The following is a 23756-nucleotide window of genomic DNA, read 5'->3' as shown; positions in this document are numbered from 1 at the left end:
TGGGCACCAGGAGCCCTGGCTCCAGTCCCTCCCTCACCCCGCTCAGCCTGCTGAGTTCAGGAAGTGACTTCACCTCTGGGTGACTCCGTTGCCCAAAGGGCAAAGGAGAGTGAATCACACCCAAACAACAGGCCCGTGAAGCTGACCTGGAATGAAAGCTTCTTCGCGGCTGGCTCCTTCTCTGTGGAAATTCCAAGTAGGGAGATGAGTCTCACGTGGTCCTGACCCACTGGCACTCCCTGACCACCTGGCCAAAATCAAACAGGCTCCACCTCTCCTTCTGCTCACCTGGTGTCCCTGCCCACACCCACCCGACAGCTCCCCAGCGTCGCCTCAGCAGGCACCTGCTCCACCTGCCACAGCCACCCAAACCCAAGGGGTGGGGGGCAGTTCATGCCTTGTTTGCATTATTCTGCTTACTGCCCTTTTTCTGTGACCTGTCTGGGGATAATTTGTCAGGCGTGGCCGAACTATCCTGGAGAACCTCTGGCTGGGCTGGGGGAGGGGCAAGAAAGGTGGAGGAGCTGCTCTTCTGCAGGCTCCGTGGGGCAGCTTTCTGGGGCTCCTCCAGAGCAGCGTTCCAGTGGGCAGGGGCCTTCAGCAGCGCCCTGTCCAGAGCATGTGCCTGGATGGGGACTCCACCTTGATTCCCCTCTGATTCCCATGTGCCCCTGCCCTGCCTGGCTTTATTTCCTCACCATGGAACGAAGGCGTGGAGTCAGTATCCTTTCCAGCTCCCATATGCTGGGGCACGATTGCCTCCTATACTGTCCAGAAGAGTAGCCACTACCCACCGGTGACTGTTTACATCTACATTTAAATGGAATACAGTTGAACAAAAGTCTGCACAAGCCGCCTTTCAAGAGTTCAGTGGTCATGTGGACAGCAGCCGCTGCTTAGGGCAGTGCAGATATAGGACATTTCCATCATTTCAGAGGTTCTTTTGAACAGAGCTGCATTCTGGACAACAATGAGAGGACTCTTGCGATGGAAAAGTCCCCGAATAGACTGAAGGGACAACATGGAGCAAAAGAAAAAGATCTTTTCTCTGAAGGCACTTTCCTGGATTGAGCAGTAAGAGATCTGGCCCCCTAAAAAGAAGGTTCTTGGACCAACTCCCGGTCCTCCTCTGCTACATTCTGGTCCATAGAGGTTTCTTTCAGGGCCTGATGGGAGAGTGAGGATGTGGAGGGACCTTCTACAAACGGAGGATGGAGGATGCCTGCACTGCCAAAGCCCAGATCCTAGGAGCAGACCAATGAGCACACCTGACTGAGGCCAATTGCCATTGTTCCTGGGACTCTAGTCTACCACAAGTGCTGGCCACAGAGAAACGTCTTAGGAACCTGCTGAGCTCTTTATTAGGTAGGAGGCCAAAGAACAGGGGCTTCTGTGTGGTTATGTTCAGCATTCAAATAGCATCACATAAGAGGAATGGATAAAGATGTAGCACATATATACAATGGAATATTACTCAGCCATAAAAAAGAATGAAATAATGCCATTTGTGGCCACATGGATGGACCTAGAGATTATCATACTGAATGAAGTAAGTCAGAGGAAGGCAAATATCATAAGATATCATTTATATGTGGAATCAAAAAAAATACAAATGAATTTATTTACAAAACAGAAATAGATTCACAGACCTCGAAAACAAACTTACTATTACCAAAGAGGAAAGGGAAGGAGCATAAATTAGGAATTGGGATTAAAATATACATATTACTATATATTAAAATAAATAATTAACAAGAACCTACAGTATAGCATGGGGAAATCTACTCAACATTCTATAATAACCAATATAGGAAAAGAATATGAAAAAGAATAGATATATGGATATGTATAACTGAATCACCTTATTGTACATCTAAAACTAACACAACATTGTAAATAGATTATACTCCAATATAAAATAAAAAATTTTAACATACCCTCACACCATGCACAAAAATAAACTCAAAATGGCTTAAAGACTTAAGTGTAAGACAAGACACCATCAAACTCCTGGAAGAGAACATATGCAAAACATTCTCTGATATCAACCTTACAAATGTTTTCTCAGATCAGTCTCCCAAAGCAACAGAAATAAAAGCAAAAGTAAACCAATGGGACCTAATCAAACTGACGAGCTTTTGTACAGCAAAGGAAACCATTAAGAAAAAAAACAAAAAGACAGCTTACAGAATGGGATAAAATAGTTTCGAATGATGCAACTGACAAGGGCTTAATCTCTAAAATATACAAACAGCTTATAAAACTCAACAGCAAAAAAGCCAACAACCCTATTGAAAAATGGGCAAGAGACCTGAATCGGCATTTCTCCAAAGAAGATACACGGATGGCCAACAAGCACATGAAAAAAATGCTCAACATCATTGACTATTAGAGAAATGCAAATCAAAACTACCATGAGTTAACACCTCACACCAGTCAGAATGGCCATAATTAATAAGGCCACAAACAACAAACGCTGGAGAGGATATAGAGAAAAGGGAACCCTCCTGCAGTTGGTGGGAATGTAAATTGGTACAACCATTTTGGAAAACAGTATGGAGATACCTTAGAAAACTATACATAGAACTGCCATATGACCCAGCAATCCCACTCTTGGGCATATATATGGACAAAACTTACCTTAAAAAAGACACATGCACCTGCATGTTCATTGCAGCACTATTCACAGTAGCCAAGACATGGAAACAACCTAAATGTCCATTGACAGATGAATGGATTAAGATGTGGTAAATATATACAATGGAATACTACTCAGCCATAAAAAAGAACAAAATAATGCCATTTGCAGCAACAGGGATGGAACTAGAGACTCTCATACTGAGTGAAGTAAGTCAGAAAGAGAAAGACAAATACCATATGATATCACTTATATCTGGAAGCTAATATATGGCACAAAAGAACCTTTCCACAGAAAAGAAAATCATGGACATGGAGAAGAGACTTGTGGTTGCTGGGGGCAGGGGGCAGTGGGACAGACTGGGAATTTGGGTTGATAGATGCAAACTATTGCCTTTGGAATGAATAAGCAATGAGATCCTGTGGTATAGCTCTGGGAACTATATCTAGTCACTTATGATCGAGCATGATAATGTGAGAAAAAAGAATGTAAGCATGTATGTGTAACTTGGTCACCTTGCTGTACAGTAGAAAATTGACAGAACACTGTAAACCAGTTATAATGGAAAAATAAAAATCATTATTAAAAGTAAATAAATAAATATTTTTAAAAATAATAAAATAATTTTTTTTTTTAAATCAGAGTTCCCCTTGTGGCTCAGCAGAACCACAAGAACCCAATATAGCATCCATGAGGATGTAGTTTCGATTCCTGGCCTCACTCAGTGGTTAAGGATCTGGCATTGCCCTGAGCTGTGGTGTAGGTTGCAGACATGGCTCAGATCCCACAGTGCTATGGCTGTGGTATAGGCTGGCAGCTGCAGCTCCTATTCAACCCCTAGCCTGGGAACTTCCATATGCCATTTTTTTTAGGGTGCAGCCCTGAAAAGAAAACAAAATCAAATAGTGCCTTGTGCTAGAGCTGGAGCCAGAACCATGGGGTGAGACCAGAGAGACTGTTCCACACACTCTTGTTCTGCCCTCTTTCCCATGTTAGTCCTTCCTTGATCGTGTCCCCAGCAGACTGGAGGACCAGGAGAAGGAGTCCAGGAACTGCCAGCAGGCTTTTCCAAACTCTTCTCCACCTTTCAAAACAGGTTGTGCCATCCTTGAGCCCTGGTTCTTCAGGTGAAGAGGGTACTCAGGGTACATCTTCATCATTCCTGAGGCCTTAGACTTTGAAATCCTTGGCCAGCTTTCTTGGTATAGAGTAAGGTCCATGGATAAGAATCATAAAATCTATGAACTCCCTGAAATTGCATGGAGTGAGTGTGTTGGGGGGGGGGGGTGTTGTGCACTGCTCTGCAGAGGGGGCTATTGCATTCTATAAATTTTCAGTGGTCTGTTGGAGGGATGGGTTTTAGGGGAGGAAAGGATGAATTTTGGTGAGCCTGGGACCAAAGGCCTGGTCCCCCCAGGGATTAATAAGGGACCTGCTTTCTGGTCCTAGATCTCAGCTCTCTGCTCACCCCAGATCTCATCCTGGAGCCTTAGAAGTGACCTGAGCCAAATCCCCAGGGCACTCAAGGTTTTGCAAGGAGTGTGGGTCCTCTCCCAGGCAGGGCCTGGCTCTAGCAGCCTGGAGAGAGGTTATCCTTCTTCATGCTTCATCCTTCTTCATCCCTCATCATGCTTCTTCATCCTTCTTCCAATATGACAATGTGGAAGCTTCTCTAGGTTTGAAGGCTTCTTTCCAGAGGCTCACAGGGACCCGTAGCCCCCAGGGAGTGCCTCCTTCAGTCATACAAATGCCTGGATGTGTAGGACCCAGGTCTGGCCCTAACAGTTAGATAGCTTAGCACGAGGCGGGCCTGCGTGTGTTATAGGTGTTCTATTATTGTCATTATTCAATGCTGTGCTCTGAGGTTTCTTTTCCACGCTCCCACTCCCCACACCCAGTTGTCCTCGGCTGCCTCTCTCTGGCATCTAAGCACTTCCTCTGAGTGACCGGAAAGCCCCTCAAGCAGTAAAGCAAGTTCATTTCCTTTGGTTTTCATCTCAGGACAAATAAGAAGCATCTTCCATAGTTTGGGGGTTAAAGACCCTATTGAAATTCTCCCTAAGTCTCTTCTCTTCCCAAGACTTGACTCTCAAAGTCTCGTACCCCTTCTTTACAAAGTATGCCCTGTGCCTCTTCAATCCTCCATATGTTCCTAAGATGCTTTTAAGGTCACAACCCCTCCTCTCTCTAGAAGCTCTGAGGCCAAAGGAAGAAGACCTGAGACCTCTCTCTGGCTAAAGTTAAGTCTGTTACACATGGCCTTTGGCCATGGTCCTTTTCATATGCCTAAGATTTGGAGGAGCCACCATAGGGTAAGGGTAGGAGGCTTTGCTCAGTTTCCCAATACACTGGAGCATCAACATCAGCACAATAATCTTACCCAAAAGGCCAGTGTTATGCCCTAGCACAGCATGGTAGATGTAACGTGAAAAAAATGCTGGCACACCACGAGAGTCCCATCCATTCATTAGCGGTTAATCCACTTCATTGTCATGTCACATGACTAAAATATCTTCCAGGGCGAGGCCACTCAGGTTTGCAGATTTCCATGTGATCTTGGCAGGTTCCAAAGACAGGATTGGACCCAATAATACATGGCTTCACCTTTTCACCTTTTCACCCTTTCAGGCATCTCAGATAACTGAGCTAAGCAATAGCATCTCTTACTCCAAGTTTCTTTTCTAGCATGTCTTGTTAGATCCTCCTCCTTGCATAACCATGTACTTATGCCTTTGCTTCAGCTGCTGTTCCTGTCTCCCCATTTATACCCAAACTCTTCCACCTTACTGAGGGATATTAGCTTAGGCCACCGCGCTGGTTTTGGTTGCTGGCAGCGTGACTAGTGCAGCAAATGCTTCCTACTCAATCCACCAGCCACAGGCGCCAAAGGTCCCCAGACTACCCTTACTTCTTCTTTTTTTTTTTTTTTTTTGTCTTTTTGCCATTTCTTGGGCCGTTCCTGCGGCATATGGAGGTTCCCAGGCTGGGGGTTGAATTGGAGCTGTAGCTGCCAGCCTACGCCAGAGCCACAGCAACGCGGGATCCGAGACGCATCTGCGACCTACACCACAGCTCATGGCAACGCCGGATCGTTAACCCACTGAGCAAGGCCAGGGATTGAACCCTCGACCTCATGGTTCCTAGTCGGATTCGTTAACCACTGCGCCACGACGGGAACTCCTACCCTGACTTCTGACTAATGGGCTCCAGCCCCTCCCACAGAAAGATCCCCCTCTCTTCCTCTACTCCAGGGCCACGGCACATGCAATCTGAACCCCAAAGTATACAGCAGGGTTTTTCCTTCCTTCTGGGTCCCTCATCCAGGACCACGGTCTGGGGGCTCTGCCTTGTACAAGACATGATTCCCAATAGGAATTTGCTGAGATGCCTGCTGATTGCCCCCTTAACCCTTGAGGTTATATTTTCCATAAGATGCCCCAAAATATCCTTGCTTAGTACAAATGGAAAAATGCAAAACCAACATCTTATTATTTTTGGTTATTTTCAGTTGTACTTTGATGGAAAAAGAAGTTATTCCTTACATTAGGCCTTAACCTACAGCTATTCTGATTACATTTCTGAGAAACATAGATTTTGGTGTTTTTTTTTTTTGTTAATGGGCTCATCTCATGTTTCCTTTTCTTTATCCTTAGATTAATATGATTACCATATACATTTTATGTTTCCAAGTCATTTATAAAAACTGAAATTTTTTTCCAGGAAAAAACACAAATGTCTTTACGGTTTGGCCCCTGCTTGCTTGTACAGCCTCATCTCCACTCACAGCCCCCAACTCACACCCTTATTTACATTTCCCAAGCTCCTGGGTTCTCATCTAGCTCCCCGGCTATTTGGGATCATGCTTGGGAACACAGAGCTGGAGTAGGATGATCTCAGGTTAAAATGCTGCATGTGGAGTTCCTGTCATGGTGCAGCAGAAATGAATCCAACTAGGAACCATGAGGTTGCAGGTTCTATCCCTGGCCTCACTCAATGGGTTAAGGATCCAGGGTTGCCATGAGCTGTGGTGTAAGTCGTAGGTGGGGCTCAAATCTGGTGTTGCTGTGGCTGTGGTGTGGGCCTCTAACCTGGGAACCTCCAAATGCCGAGGGTGTAGCCCTAAAAAGCAAAAAAATAAATAAAATAAAGTGCTGCATGTGCCAAGTATTGGCCAGATGACCGTAAGAGAGTTTCTAAACTTTAAAAAAAAAATTTTTTTTTTTTTGGTCTTTCGTTTGTTTGTTTGTTTGCATATGGAAATTCCCAGGCCAGGGGTTGTATCAGAGCTGCAGCTGCTGGCCTACAGCATAGCCACAGCAACGCCAGATCCTTAACCCACCAAGTGAGGCCAGAGATCAGACCCTTTTCCTCATGGATCCTAATTGGGTTCATTACTGCTGTGCCACAACAGGAACTCCACTTTTGTTTTCTCATCTGAAAAAAATGCTGGAAATAATGGACCTGTCTCCCCATAGTGTAATTCCACTTCTCACCCGTTAAGATAGCCATTATCCCAAAATAGAAAAGAACAAGCCTTGGCAAGAATGTGGAGAAATTGTGCATTGCTGCTGGGAATATAAAAACAGGATGGTGGTTCTACAAAAAAATTAAAGATCTGATTTTCCCAGGTAATCCCAGCATTGCCAGATGATTCCACATTTCCACTTCTGGGGAGAAACTAAAAGAATTGGAAGTAGGGACTTGAATAGATATGTGTAGTCTCATGTTCATAGCGGCGTTATTCACAGAAACCCAAAGACAGGAGCAACCCAAGCAACCATCACTGGATGAATCAGATCCACTGAGTCACCAGTCAAGCAATTCCAAGGACCCACATGTGAACTACTAGTTTAATTTTTAACATTTGAAGATAAAACATTTTATTTTGACCTGTTGGTCCTATAAATGTAGCATTTTTAACTGAGCCAACACACAAAGTTTGATGAACATACAGATTTGTAGGTCAGCAGCTCTAATCCTGGCCTCTCAGGGGTCTGGGACACTCCTGTTGGTGACCACACCTCGAATGGATATGGCGTCTTTAGAGCAGGTTAATGACTTTTACAGCTTATGAGTAAACCATAATGATAAGTTTGAATTAGAAAGATGACAAAGCATTTTTGATTTGTCTTACTGTGTGGATCTAAAAAAGGAAGCTTGTGGAGCTCCCACTGTGGTTCAGTGTATCCATGAGGATGCGGGTTTGATCCCTGGGCTCTCTCAGTGGGTTAAGGATCCAGCGTTGCCATGAGCTGTGGTGTAGGTCACAGATGCGACTCGGATCTGGTGTTGCTGTGGCTCTGGCATAGGCCAGAAGCTGCAGCTCCTATTTGACCCCTAGCCTGGGAACTTCATATGACGCAGGTGCGGCCTTACAAAGAAAAAAAAGGAAGCTTGTAACTATTCTGAAGCCTTTGTCGAAGGAGGAAGAACTGTTGGAAACAGGCAATCCCAGAGCTGACAGTGTCAGGTACTGGAAGGCTTGCTTGTTGAGTTGGAGTTTTTTGAGAGAAAGAAAGCAAAGGCCCTTAGACTCTTATAAGCTCTGGATGAAGTAAGTGTCCCCCTGGGAATAGAAGTGGCCCCTAGGGAGATGGTCACTGCCATCAAAAAAGCCTACTTGAGAAACTGTGTACATGTGTGTATTAGTTTGCTGGGGCTGCTTTAACAGAGTACCACACACTGACTGGCCAAAACCACAGAAATTTATTGTCTCACAGTCCTGGAGGATGACAGTACAAGCTCCAGGTGTAGGCTGGGTGGGCTCCTTCTGAGGGCTGGAAGACGCTGTTCCAGGCCTCTCCTCTCACCACAGTGCTTTTTGGCTGGCAATCTTTGGTGTTCTTTGGTGTCCCTTGGTGTCGGCAGCATCACACCACCTCTGCCTGCATCTTCACATGGTATTTTCCCCGTGCATTGGGGAATTGTCCAATTCCCCCCTACCCCTTTTTTTCTTTCTTTCTTTTTTTCTCTTTTTAATGGCTTTGCCATTGATAGAAATAGATCCTGGCAGAGATCAGCAGCATCTGAGTGGCAGAGAAAGGTACAGACTCCATAGTCAAGGCTAGGGCTGGGCAGATGTTTTCTGTAAAGGGCAAGATAGTAGATACTTTAAGGTTTGCAGGTTATATGATCTCTGTTCTAAGTACTCGTTTGCTGTTGCAACATGCAAACAACCATAAACAATTCAGGGGGACTGTGTTCCAATAAAACTTCATTTGCAATATCAGGCAGCAGGTCAGACTTGGCCCGTGTGCCTTGCCGATCAAGATCATTGCTTCCCCTAGCGAATCCTTTCCCTTTATGCTATTATTTTTTTTCTTCTGTGTCATTCCCCACATCATAGGCCGCCTCTCATATCCTCTCCTCCAGCCCTACTCTCATGATTCTTCTTCTCCTCATGAAGGGTCTTCTGCCCTCACTGCCACCCCCTTTCCTTGCCATCTTCCTCTTCCTCCCATCCCTCCCCACCACACAGCCTCATCCTCAGAACACCCTTTCTTTTCCATCCCAGTTCTAACTCTTATACTGATTCAAGCCTCCACCCCCAGCGCATGCCCACAATGGAGACAACATCGGGCAAGGCTGTTCAACACTGAGCTCAGGCCATGCAGTGTAGGTACCAGCGTATGTGTGCAGTATCTGCGGAAAGTACTTGCAGACCATCCATCTCAATTTATGAACCTCCTTGGCAGCCTTTGTTCTGCTCTCACATGAGGCTCTGCCAAGTTTATAAATACTTCCTCTGAATGACTATAAATTCGGTCTCCCTAATCTTTCACTCCATAGATAAAATCTCACTGAGGTTGCAGTACCACTGACGCTTAAACTGTTTTCTTGCTTGATCTTAACACTCTAACCAAATGGATTTTGGGGGCCTCCTTTTCATGGTTCACAGCTGCTTGACTCAAGGATGTTTGCCTAGCCATATCCTGAAAGTTGGAAGCTAACCGGCTTGGATGCCTGCCTCTCACACTGTTCCTTTCTGTGAAGTCAAGACCATTGATAAAAGCCAGACAGTTTACAGAAGGACCTAAAGAAGGTTATTTCTCTGAACACTTGGCTGTACCTTCTCCAACAACAGATGAATTTACCAGATGTAACAGAAGCGGTTCTTTTGTTTCTCAAGGAGGATAAGATTGCCTTTTGTTCTGATGAACAGTGAAGAACTTTTAGGTAAGGAAACACTTTTTGTTGTTGTTGTTGTTGTTTGTTTTGTTTTGTTTTCCTCGTCTTTTTGGGCTGCACTCGTGGCATGTGGAGGTTCCTAGGCAAGGGGTCGAATCGGAGTTGTAGCCGACGGCCTACACCAGAGCCACAGCAACACCAGATCCGAGCCGCATCTGTGACCTACACCACAGCTCACGGCAACGCCAGATCCTTAACTCACTGAGCAAGGCCAGGAATGGAAGCCTGCAACCTCATGGTTTCTAGGCGGATTCGTTTCTGCTGCGCCGCGACGAGAACTCTGGGAAACAAGTTAATAATATATCATATCATATTTGCTTTTTCTCTCAATTCTTTCCACTTATTCTCTCCTATAACTTGTCAGTTGTTTAGGACAGTACCAGGCACATGGGAGACATTTTTTTAAAGCTGTTTTCTCGTCATCACTGCCAACATCACAACACTTTTTCCTTTCTCCTGTACCTACTCAGCTACGTAAGGTTCATTCAAATGCCTTATACATTTTTAAAAAGCAGTTGGTCTAGGCTACAGATATCTTGATTTGATTTCACTGACTGAATTGATAATTGACTGATCACTTTTCATTGTACTGAAATAGCCACATAGTTAACATTCGAAAAATAAGGGGTAAGGAGGAAGTTACCTTTGAATTCTATTTTCTTTTCCGATTCATTTTCAAATGCGTGCAGAGGGAAAAGACATGGAGATGCAAAGAAGAAATAGACAAGAGTAGAGACCAGAGGATCTAGAGGAAAGATACAGGTTTCTAAGCAGAAACTTCTAATCACCTCTTTTTGTTCCATTTTCTTTTCTGTCCTCTTTTGTCCTTCCTCTGCTTCTGTTTCCTCTTTATTTGTCCTTTTTTTTTCTTTTCACTCTGTTTCAATTTAAAATAAATTATAAAATGGAATCAAAAAGTTATGCTTTCTTTTCCAAGATTATTATTTCCACCTAACTGACTGGTGATTTTTATTTTAAATTCTTCGCAATCTAATTACTAACTACTAATTATTTGAGAATAGGATCTATTTCTTGGATCCTTACCCTGTTGCTTCCATGAGCCTAAAGAGGGATAACTCAACAAGGAGGGACCTAGAAATTATCATACTAAATGAACTAAATGGAAAATAAACATATTCATTGTCAGAACAGAAGGAGACGATGATTTAGGTTATTTTGTTTCTTCCCTTATTTCCTCTCTGTTTCTGATTATTCACTTAATGAGCAAGGCACTCACGTTGGGCTCCTCCTGGGAGCGGTAATGCCTCACAGCATCCACCTCCCTCCTGTGGAAGCCACCTGTGCCATTCACTGCCGTGGGCTCAGGACAGGGCTCGGTACACAGCATGAGCATTGATTGACCAAGGGGCCAGATGGCCGACAGGCTGGGCCCTAGCTAATGTGTAGTAAAAAGGACACCAACCACGCTCAGAGTCAGACAGAGATGGTGGTGGGGAGACAGGCATGACATTCCCTACCCCCAGGCACACGGACTTTGCAACCCCACAGACCTAGATTCAAGCCTTGCCTCCAGCAGCTGTTGAGCCTGCAGATGGAGAGACCTTGGGCTTCTAAGTTCATCTACCTGTCTCAGTGTTCTCATCTATAAAATAGATAATATTGCTGATCTCACAAATTTCTGGTGAGCATCCAGGTAAAGCACCCAGCATAGCACACAGTAGATGAGAAAAAGCAAGAAGAATGAAGGGAAGGGAGATGAGGACAAAGGGCAGCATCTAGGAGTTAATCTGGAGGCTGCCTGGGGAAACTGACCAAACAAGCACCAAATACTGTAAGGCGGGGAGGGGAAAGCTGGGACTCTGCTGCGCTTCGAGGGGGTTACTTTCTGAACTTGCTAACCACACAGCGCCATCTAGGGGCAGGCACGCTCCGCGCTAATGGTGGTCTAGGCAAGGTCCTCTGCCCAGCAGAATTCCTCTGTCCCTCTTTTGCCCTTTCCCCTAGCCCCTCTCTCCCTGGAATCCCTTCTCTTCTTCTCCATGTCCTTTCCCACCCCACCCTTCTGCTTTTTTCTTCCTCTTTCTCCTCTCCCTGGTGCGGTGTTTTTCACAGTGGGGTCCTCAGGGCTTTGGACAAAATGATTAATCTGTGGGAAGACAGATAATGACCATTCCCAAACATCTCTTGCCCGCCTCCCGTGCTGCATGTTGATGACGCCTTTGGATGGCACCGGAAGCTGCTGCACTGTCGCAGCCACGCTGTCCCTGGGCCTCTGCTGAGGGCCCCCCGTGGTGCCCTGGCCAGCAAGACCTTGGCTACCACCACTGCAGGCATCAGGCTGGGGAAGAGAGCGACCCCCACATCCCTTGGGCCCACTTTATCTAGTGTGAATTCCACTGCGACTCTAATTGTTCCCTAACCAGAGCGAGACTCTACCCAGAGAACTCGGAAGCTCAAGGCAGCTGCAGAGTTTGTACTTAAAATGGAAAAAAACAAAAACAAAAAAAACAAAAAACAAAACAAAACCCCCAAACCCTTCAAAGAGTGAAGGACAATTTCGGCCCAAGCCTGCATCTACTCCTCATTCCAGAAATCATGATTTAAAAACAATGCTGAATTATTTTTAAAATACATTTATAAAGAGATTTTGGATCCCATTCAACATTCTCTTCACACCTCTGTAAATCTCTCTCATTCTTCTCAAGAGCTAGATTTGCTTTCAAATCCCAACAAGTTGCACTTCAAATAGACTCAAGTTTGTACAATATAAAGTATTTTTGAAAGCTCAATAGGAACACTATAACATGATAATGAATTTCCTGAAACGAAGGCATCACTTCCACACACACACACACGTTCCTGCGTTTTCCAGCAAATTATTGAATGCCTGTTTCAGTCTGGACGGGAACAAACTAGAAATATGAACTAGTTGTGTTCCTGTTTGTCTTTTCCTGAAACCAAATGTTATTCCGTACCCCTTTCTACCCTGATTGTGGTCATTAGTAAAGTAAAATTGGGGTTTTACAAATGGTCTGGCTCACATTAGGGAGTTAAACTCAACATACACTTTTAAATTTTAACAGTTCCGATCAAGGCAAAAATTTCTGTGGAAACGATTACCTGCATCAATTGAAGATGAAATGGAAACACAATACATACATTTTCTTCTGATGTTTCCCTTGTTGGTGATCATGCATTATTTGTGTAATGAACCTACTCACCCACACAATTTCTCTGTCTAGAGCATTCTCTCCCTCTAATGTCTGACTAGAAAGCACCTAATCATTCTTTGACTGTCAGACAAATGCCAGCTACTAAGTAAAACCATCTCTTAACTCGGAAACAAACTTAGACGTTGCTTCTCAGTGTGTCCAGAGAACTTAACGCATTCCTTAAGGCAGTGACCTCACTATGTAATAATTTTTGGCATTAATGCCAGTCTTCTTCCCCATTGCAAGTTCCTTTGTTCTCAGTGCAACAGTAGCTACTGCTTTGCACCGGACGATCTTCTGAGAACTTTGCACGTATTACTGACCCATTCATAGTAACCCTCAAAGCAGAATTTCTCAAAAAGGGTTCCATGGAACCCAGGCATTGTTTCTACAGATTTCGGGCTGTGTCTTGACTGGGGGAAAACAAATTGCCTCTTTTTTAACTGACCACACACCCAGATGCTAGTACTCAGTGATTGGTTAACTATGGCTGAGCAGCCGTAGTTAGTGATTTCGTTAGAGGTCTTTCAGCCCCACAGGGAGGTGTGCAGTCAGACCACACTCATTTGATTGATCTCATTCTCAGGTCTGGATGTGATTGCTGATTGGCCACACAGAGGGATGGATGATGGGCCTTTGAGCTCAGCCTGTGCCTTCTGAATTACCTCCCAACACTCACCTTTCCCGCCACAGCCTTATCAGACCAAGTAAGCCCTAAGGTATGAAAGTAAATCAGAGAGGAATCTTCATTTTAGGGGAATTTTTTTTTTTTTGCCTTTTTTTTTTTTTTTAATAGGGCCACAGGTGCAGCATATGGAAGTTACCAGGCTAGGGGTCGAATCGGAGCTACAGCTGCTGGCCTACGCCACAGCCACAGCAACATGAGATCCGAGCCTTGTCTGTGACCTACATCACAGCTCACGGCAATGCCAGATCCTTGACCCACTGAGCGAGGCCAGGGATTGAACTCACAACCTCATGGTTACTAGTCAGATTCGTTTCCACTGTGCCACAACGGGAACTCCTAAGGAGGAATTTTTATGTGCCCAGTTACCTCCCTGATGCTTTACTACTGTTGTAACATGGAAAACCATGGATTGTGTAAGTTACAAGTGAACTGTATTGTGAAATATTTGTGCTTTTTTGCAGTTTTCTCATTTTAAGTATTTATTACTAGTGTCTGTTTTACAAATATGGCTGACTGTCCAATATGACAATATTTGAAGATGAGTTATGAGAAGGAAGAGAAAAATTCTAAGGCAAGAATACAGGATATGTGTATAATAATGTTACAATACTAGATCTTTTTTGAGTCTGGAATCTGATGATGTCTCAGTAAGAAAATGTTTTCTCAAAGTCTTATATAAAATTGCCTTAGGCTGTATTTTTATTTATGGCTTTGGCTTTACCATTCAACATAGTCAACAAAATTTTGTGCTGTCCGTTTCTCCTGCAGTGTCCTTATTTGGCTTTGGTATCAGGGGAATGATGACTTCATAAGTGAATTTGAGAGTGTGCCTTCCTCTTAAATTTTTGAAAGAGTTTGACAGGGAGTGGTGTTAATTTATCTCTAAATGTTTGGTAGCAATTACGAGTGAAACCATCTTATCCTAGGATTTTCTCTGTTAGGAGGTTTTTGATTACTTATTAAATCTCCTTACTCATTATTGAACTGTTCAGATTTTCTCTTCCTTCATGATTCAGTCATGGCGGGTTATGTGTTTCTAGGAATTCATTAGTGAATTTTAAAATACGGTGGCAAAGAAGGTTCTGCTGAGAAGATAAGCATCGTCGAGTACTTTATTTTATTACTGTTTCCAACTTTATTGAGATGTAATTGACATATAATGTTGTGTACATTTAAGGCGTATATTATGTTGATTTGATACACTTCTTTTTTTTTTTTTTTTTTTTTTTTGTCTTTTTGCTATTTCTTTGGGGCCGCTCCCACGGCATATGGAGGTTCCCAGGCTAGGGGTCGAATCGGAGCTGTAGCCACTAGCCTACACCAGAGCCACAGCAACGTGGGATCCGAGCCGAGTCTGCAACCTACACCACAGCTCACGGCAACGCCGGATCCTTAACCCAGTGAGCAAGCGCAGGGACCGAACCCGCAACCTCATGGTTCCTAGTCGGATTCGTTAACCACTGCGCCACGACGGGAACTCCTGATACACTTCTATACTGCAAAGTGATTACAACCATAGGTTAGCTGCACTTCTATCATGTCACATGATTACCATTTTTCTTCTTGTGGTGGGAACATTAAGATCCACTCTTGGCAATTTTCAAGTGTGCAGTACAGTAGCATTAACTACAGTCACCATGCTCTATATTAGGCCCCCCAGAATATTTCATCTCATACCTCTAAGGTAGCATCCTTTGACCAACATTGCCCCACTTCCTCCTCTTCTCTCTGCCCCTGGTAACTGCCATCCTACTCTGTTTCTGTGAGTTGAGGTTTTTTCAGAGTCCACATAAAAGTGAGATCATTACAGTATTTGTTTTTCTCTGACTTATTTCACTTAGCATAATGCCCTCAAGATCCATCCATGTCATAACAAATGGTAGGGTTTCCTTCTTTCTCATGGCTCATATTACATAGTGAAAAATTACATGTAATATCTATCTATACATACCTATATGAATATATATATATGTATATGAGAACTCTCCATCCTGTTTTCCATAGTGGCTGTGCCAGTTTACATTCTCACCAACAGTGCGCAAGTATTCTCTTTTCTCCACCTTCTCACCAAAACTTGTTTTATCTTGGATCATTCTTTTACCTAGGAACATCCAATTTTCCCAGCACTATTTATCGAAGAGGCTGTCTTTTCTCCATTAAGCATTCTTGTCTCCCTTGTCAAACATTAGTTGACCACATGTGCAAGGGTTATTTCTGGACAGTCAATTCTGTTCCATTGGCCTATGTGTCTGTTTTTATGCCATGACCACATTGTTTTGATTAATATAGCTTTATAATATAGCTTGAAATAAGGAAGTGTGATTCCCCCAGCTTTGTTCTTTTTTCTCAAGATTGCTTTGGCTACTTGAGGTCTTTTGTGGTTCCATATGAATTTTAGGGTTGTTTTTTCCATATCTGTAAAAGACATTTGAATCTTGGTAAGGATTATATTGAATTAATAGGCTGCTTTGAGAGTATGGACATTTTAACAATATAAATTCTTCTGACCCATTAACATGGGATATCTTTCTATTTGTTTGTATCTTCTTCAATTTCTTTCATTTCCATCTTGTAATTTTCAATGTACAATCCTTTCACCTCCTTGGCTAAATTTATTCCTAAATATTTTATTGTCTCTGGAGCAATTGTGAATGGAATATAAACATTTCTTTTTTGGATATTTTATTGCTGGTGTATACACATTCAACTTATTTTTCCTAGTGTTTGATTTTTCTTTTTTTGATCTGCAACATTACTGAGTTTATTGATGAAATAAATCTAAGAATTTTTTTGGTGGCATCTTTAGTGTTTTCTTTTTTATTTTCTTTTTTTTTCTTTTTTTGTTTTAAAGGTGAAGGAACTTTGGGTGAGGAAAGTATGATTGAGGGAGGGTGGTAGAAGTCTGGGTGAGGGAGAGTGAGGGAACTCTGGGTGAGGAAGTAACTGGGGGAAATCTGTGTGAGGGAGGGTGAGAAACTCTGGGTAAGGCTTTAGTATTTTCTATATCTAAAATCATATCTGCAAACAAAGACAATTCTACTTCTTCCTTTCCAACTTGGATACTTTGTATTTCTTTTTCTTGCCTGATTGTTCTACCTAGGACTTTCAGTACTATGTTGAGATTTCTCAAAAAATTAAAAGTAGAACCACCGTATGATCCAGTATTCTCACTTTTGGCATATATCCAAAGGAAATGAAAACAAGATCTCATAGAGATATCTGCACTCTGAAGTTCACTGAAGCATTATTCACAATAGCCAAGAGATAGAAACGACTCAAGTGTCCATCAATGGATGAATGGATTAAACAAGATGTGGGGAGGGGGGGATAGATACATATTTATCTAAGTATATATAGATAGATATTACATGTAATTTTTCACTATGTAATATGAGCCATGAGAAAGAAGGAAACCCTACCATTTGTTATGACATGGATGGATCTTGAGGGCATTATGCTAAGTGAAATAAGTCAGAGAAAAACAAATACTGTAATGATCTCACTTTTATGTGGACTCTGAAAAAACCTCAACTCACAGAAACAGAGTAGGATGGCAGTTACCAGGGGCAGAGAGAAGAGGAGGAAGTGGGGCAATGTTGGTCAAAGGATGCTACCTTAGAGGTATGAGATGAAATATTCTGGGGGGCCTAATATAGAGCATGGTGACTGTAGTTAATGCTACTGTACTGCACACTTGAAAATTGCCAAGAGTGGATCTTAATGTTCCCACCACAAGAAGAAAAATGGTAATCATGTGACATGATAGAAGTGCAGCTAACCTATGGTTGTAATCACTTTGCAGTATAGAAGTGTATCAAATCAACATAACATACTCCTTAAATGTACACAACACTGTATGTCAATTACATCTCAATAAAGTTGGAAACAGTAATAAAATAAAGTACTCGAAGGTGTTTATCTTCTCAGCAGAACCTTCTTTGCCACCGTATTTTAAAATTCATTCTCATCCCATTCGCCTAGTTTGTTTTCGTAGAAATTATCACCTTCCAGCATAGTTTGTAATTTACTTGTTTACTTTGCTTATCCCCCCTCCCATTGGAATGTAAGCTTCTGAGAGTAAGATGTTTCATCTGTTTTGTTTCTGTTGTATCCTCAGTGCCTGGACCAGAGCCCGACAACTATTTTTTAGTGAATAAGTAAGTGATTAGGATTCATAAGTTGAATTTAAAAACAAGTGAGAACTGAGATTTGAATGTGTAATTTCTTCTTTATTTCCCTTCCTTCCTTCCTTCCTTTCTTTTTCTTTCTTTCCTTTCATCTTTTGTCTTTTTAGGGCCGAACCGCAGCATATGGAGGTTCCCAGGTTAGGGGTCAAATCAGAGCTGTAGCCACTGGCCTACACCACAGCCACAGCAACACCAGATCTGAGCCGAGTCTGCAACCTACACCACAGCTCACGGCAACACTGGATCCTTAACCTACAGAGCAAGGCCAGGGATCAAACCTGCTTCCTCATGGGTACTAGTCAGATTCATTTCTGCTGAGCCACTACTAGAACTCTGAATGTGTCATTCTAATAAAATATTATTTGTTTAAAAAAAACCCATAAATTTTAGGTAGTCTTTTCAGAATACAGAAGCTACCCTCAAGTATACCTCAAAAGAAAAAGCTATAAACCCCCTCCTTTGGGCTTTATGGTGCAATGTTGATGGATAATACAGGAACAGTAGGATTCCTTGGATCTTACTTTATTCCTGCTTCCATGTCCAAGAGAATTCTCTCCATTCTGAAAATTATCGGTTAGGAAGGGGTGAGAGTCTTTGAGACAGAAAAAATTATTAGAAAGCACCCCCCATCCTCTACATTAGACCTGGCTTCCTGTCCCAGAAAACCGTGGAAAAGTGCCAAACGTTAAATGTGAAATTTGGAAATATTCTTGAGGATGATTTCTGTTTTCTGGAAAGACTACCCAGAAGTTTATCTGTTGTAGGGAGGAAAATGTTTTCCTTTACCCATCTTAAAGTCTTGGCTGGAGCTCTGTATAAAAGATAGATTAACAAGAGAAAAACAAACAAGTTTATGAGCATCTGTATCATGCATGTAACACATGGGAGTATTCAGAGCTGAGTAACTAACTCAAAGAGGTAGCTTGGAACTCAGGCTTGTAAAGTATCCTCAATAAAGAATAATAAATTTGTAGGAAAATGACAGGACAAAGGAAAGAGGTTTTAGGCTTTCAAGGGGAATAGATAAATATATGGGGATCTAATGGTAGATAAAGTCTAATCAGTAAAGTTTGTTATACAGATTCCTCCAGTGCCTTCTTCAGCCTGATGAGTAGTTCCTAGTGATTAACTTTTGTCCTTCCTGGAAGATAGGGGAGAAGGGAATCTTTGTATATTTATGTCTCACTTTTAGGCAAAGAGAGGAAGGACAGAGCATTTTTCTTGTATCCATTTCTCAATTACTGTCAGCTCAAACTCATCCTTATGCCATAGTAGTTTCTTTTACTATCAATTGCTTCTCTGGGTATTGAGAGCCAGAGAAGACATCGTCACAGCCTCCAGAAGAGGCTTTAAGGACCAGAAGAGGCTTTAAGATGATTCCACATGTAGAGACAAAAGAATTAAACTGCTGAGCATATTGGGACAATGCCCGAGGAAGCCAGAATCCTTGAAAATGCTATGAGGAAAGTTAGTCTTCCTAAAAAGCAGGAGACACCAGAGACAGAGAAACATTGTAATGTTAATTTTACAACCTAGCTGCCAGATGGAACATATGAGTGATGTGGGAAGGTTGGTAGCTCTGAAACGGAAACCAAAACACCTTTGACTTGAATCCAGCTAAACCCAGATTGGGACTTAAACCCACTTTTTTTTTTTTTTTAATCTTTTTTAGGGCTGTACCCATGGCATATGGAAGTTCCCAGGCTTGGGGCTGGATTGGAGCTGCAGCTGCTGGCCTACACCACAGCCACAGCAACGAGCCTCGTCTGCAACCAACACCACAGCTCACGGCAGCGCCACATCCTTAACTCACTGAACAAGGCAAGAGATTGAACCCTTGCCCTCATGGATACTAGTCAGGTTCATTACCATTGAGCCAAATGGGAACTCCTAAACCCACTTTTTAAAAATTGGAATCACTCACCTGGTGTATGGACTTAGTGAGGCTTAGGTTCTTGGTGTCTCAGCACAGAAGGAACTCAGTGAGAGACAAAGTGATAGGCAAGAAATAGATTTTTTTTAGGGTAAAACACTTGTAAGTGACACAAGCAGGCAGGCCCTTGTGGGATTAGGTGGGCTACATTTTTATAATTGAAGGAAAGTGGGAAGGGGGAAAAAGACTGTCTTCTTCCTCGTTATTCGAGTAGACATCAGGCTTACATCATTAACTCCTCCTTTGTACTGGATGAGAGAGTCTTTGACCCTGTGAGGTCAAACTAGGACTATCATGGTGCTTATTCAAATCAGCAGAAGGGTGGTAATAACATGTGCTAAAAAATGTTGAATCATCTCATGTCCCCATATAAATAGGGTCTCCTACTTTGGAATGTCATTTTTCCCTTAAATTCCTCTCCTTGGCCCTAAGGATCATTATCTTGCTGAATTTGAATGCTGGCCTCATTCTCTCTTTCACTTAAACACCTGAGGCATATCTTGGGCTTTTATTTATGGTTTTATAGTGAAGCAATCCTGCTTTGTTCCACAATATTCCGATGGCTTTCTTGAGCAATTCTTAACTTACAGTGGTCTCCCAGAATTCTCTATCTCTGGTCCCCGACTGGGACTTCCACAACTACCTGTGTAACCATCTCCCTCTACCCCTATCAAAAGTGAGCAGGATTGGATTTGGAAGATGTGGTATATATACGCAATGGAATACTACTCAGCCATAAAAAAAGAATGACATAATGCCATTTGCAGCAACATGGATGGAACTAGAGAATCTCATACTGAGTGAAATGAGCCAGAAAGACAAAGACAAATACCATATGATATCACTTATAACTGGAATCTAATATCCAGCACAAATGAACATCTCCTCAGAAAAGAAAATCATGGACTTGGAGAAGAGACTTGTGGCTGCCTGATGGGAGGGAGAGGGAGTGGGAGGGATCGGGAGCTTGGGCTTATCAGACACAATTTAGAATAGATTTACAAGGAGATCCTGCTGAATAGCATTGAGAACTATGTCTAGATACTCATGTTGCAACAGAAGAAAGGGTGGGGGAAAAAATGTAATTGTAATGTATACATGTAAGGATAACCTGACCCCCTTGCTGTACAGTGGGAAAATAAAAAAAATAATAATAATAATTTAAAAAAAAAAGCGAGCAGGAGGGAGTGCCTGTCGTGGCTCAACGGAAACAAATCTGACTAGCATCCCTAAGGACACAGGTTTGACCCCTGGCCTCACTCAGTGGGTTAAGGATGCGACGTTGCTGTGAGCTGTGGTGTAGGTCGAAGACGCAGCTCGGATCTGGCATTGCTGTGGCTGCGGTGGAGGCCAGTGGCTATAGCTCCGATTGGACTCCTAACCTGAGAACCTCCATGTGCCGTGGGTGCGGCCCTAAACAAACAAACAAACAAAAAAGACAAGCAGGATCCTGTGGGACCCTCCAGGGTACAAATCCTTCCCATGCCCCCCATTTCTTGTTTGTAGGAAATAGTCTTCACTCAGCCTGTCTGTCGCTCCTTTCATTCTATCTCTTTTCCATCTCCTTGCCTCTGTTCCTTTGTTTGAGTAGGCAAATAAACCCAGAAAGCAGTGTTTAAGAGACAAAATTCTAAAAACAACCAAACAAACAAAAATCCAGCTGCTACAATTTAAAGCTCACTAATGCTTGGGAAGAAAACTGCTGAGTGTAAAATATATTTCAGTAACACTTTCAAAGGGGAGTTTGGCAATATCTACCAACTTTTAAAATGTGTGCATCCTTTGATGTATCAACTCCACTTTGGGGAATTTATTCTATAGAATAAATGTGCAAGAGTGTATGCACATAGATACATCATTATACCAACTTACAATGGATGCGTAGCAGCATTGAAAGAGCAAGAAGTTCATAACAACATAAATGCCCATCAATAGCCCTGTGTAAATAAAGACACATTCACATAGTAGATTACCACAGAATCATTAAAATAATGAAGTAGATCTCGGAGTTCCCGTCGTGGCTCAGTGGTTAACGAATCCGACTAGGAACCATGAGGTTGTGGGTTCGATCCCTGGCCTTGCTCAGTGGGTTAAAGATCCGGCGTTGCTGGGAGCTGTGGTGTAGGTTGCAGATGCGGCTTGGATCCCACGTTGCTGTGGCTCTGGTGTAGGCCAGCGGCTACAGCTCCGATAGACCCCTAGCCTGGGAACCTATATATGCCTCAGGAGCAGCCCTAGAAAAGGCAAAAAGACCAAAAAAAAAAAAAAAAAAAAAAAGTAGATCTATATGTATTGATTTTATAAAGACATGTAAGATCAAGTAAAAAAAGCAAGTTACTGAAGAGTATACGAAGTTCCTTTTTTTGTTTTTCTTTTTCTTTTTATGGCTGCACCTCTGGCATATGGAAATTCCTAATTCCATATGGAGTCTAATTGGAGCTACAGCTACAGGCCTCTGCCACAGCCACAGCAATACCAGATACAAGCCACATCGTGACTTACACCACAGCTTGCTGCAACACCAGATCCTCAACCCACTGAGTGAGGCCAGGGATTGAACCCGCATCCTCATAGAGACAGTGTCTGCTGTCTTAACCTGCTGAGCCGCAACAGGAACTCCCATAGTATAAGTTCCTTTTGGGTTTAAAAAAGTAGGTGTGTGGGTGGGTGGGTGGGTGTGTGTGTGGGTGTGTGTACACACCAACATTTTCTGAATGAATCTAGGAATTGTTAGTGGTTGTTGCCCCTAGGAGTCAGATTGGAGGCTGTGAGGGGGGTGGGAGTATGATGGAGACTTATTTTTCACTTCATAATGACCTGAACTCAGAAAATTTTCCCGAGGGGCATAATTTATATTTATAATTTAAAATAAATTTGAGTATTAAATATATAATTAATTCAGCAAAGTTGTACATATCCTCTTCCATGTCCCACGTCATCTGTATCATTCAGGACATTTAATTACTCACAGTCAATCCCCTCTGGTCAGTTTGAACGGCAAGGGATTTCTTACAAGATACTGGATATCTCACAGAATTGTTGGGAGGCTGGAGCGCTGGGTTCTAGACCAGATTTCCGGGAACAACTCCTACGGCCACAGACTTGGGAAGAGGAAGCTGCCGCCACACTCACTGTCCAGGCCCAGGTCAGTACCCACGCCCAGCCTCGTGGACTCACTCCAGACACATCCTGACCAAGTCACATGTCTGTCCCCCAGCACAAAGGAGGCTATGAAAGCTAAGGATGAAAGAAAAAAATCTTCCTTAGGAAGGGAGAATTCACAGTGTGGGAAATACTCAAATGTGGAGGGGCTGAATTTAAAAGACGGGGGTAGTTATAGATGATAGACATCTGTGGTTTACGGGTTACCTCCTCTGGGATCCTATGAACTAGACATATTTTATCAGAGAAAAAAATAACTCCAAAATTATGCTTGTGTTCACACTGAAAACGAATGATAGCAGTGATCTGGACTATCCCGGAGTTAACCACTTGCCAATTAAGTGTGGGAAGCTTTTCTGGCAGGAATACCTAGACTTTCAAAGTCTGATGAAACCCAAATAAATCCTGGATTTAGCTTGTTTTCTCTGAGTTCTAAAATAGTAATGATAGCTACCAGTTAATTAATATTCACTGAATGTTAAGTACCATGCCAGGGTCTTTACACGTAAAAAAGGAAAAAAAATCAGGCGTTCCGGTTGTGGCTCAGTGGGTTATGAACCCGACTAGTATCCGTGAGGACTTGGGTTCGATCCCTGGCCCTGCTCAGTGGGTTAAGGATCTGGCATTGCCGAGAGCTGTGGTGTAAGTCGCAGACATGGCTCAGATCTGGTGTTGCTGCGGCTGTGGTGTAGGCTGGCAGCTGCAGTTCTGATTTGACCCCTAGCCTGGGAACTTCCAGATGCCATGGGTGTGACCCTAAAACAACAGCAGCAACAGCAACAAAATT

The 23756-nt window shown here is 42.9% G+C and overlaps 1 long non-coding RNA gene across 6 annotated transcripts in view; it reads left to right on the top strand.

The window, feature by feature from the left end:
• LOC102166460 (uncharacterized) overlaps window positions 1-23756 on the top strand; it is a 418456-nt gene that overhangs the window by 374448 nt on the left and 20252 nt on the right. Inside the window, exons 11-14 of one of the 6 annotated variants that reach the window (XR_014844450.1) lie at window positions 9537-9814; window positions 13586-13718; window positions 17805-17844; window positions 22760-22952. This is a non-coding gene — a long non-coding RNA (uncharacterized LOC102166460). Of the gene's footprint in view, window positions 1-9423; window positions 9815-13585; window positions 13719-17804; window positions 17845-22759; window positions 22953-23756 lie in introns of those variants that run through there. The other 5 variants (XR_014844448.1, XR_014844455.1, XR_014844452.1 and 2 more) reach the window with 5 other exon arrangements.

This window comes from Sus scrofa, chromosome 4 (genome assembly GCF_054392235.1).
Source record: "Sus scrofa isolate SSC_HxYL_T2T_F1_AM1 chromosome 4, Sscrofa_HxYL_maternal_Yorkshire_Landrace_v2.0, whole genome shotgun sequence".
In the NCBI taxonomy this organism is placed as follows: Eukaryota; Metazoa; Chordata; class Mammalia; order Artiodactyla; family Suidae; genus Sus; species Sus scrofa.
This window is presented reverse-complemented; position numbering and strand designations above follow the sequence as displayed.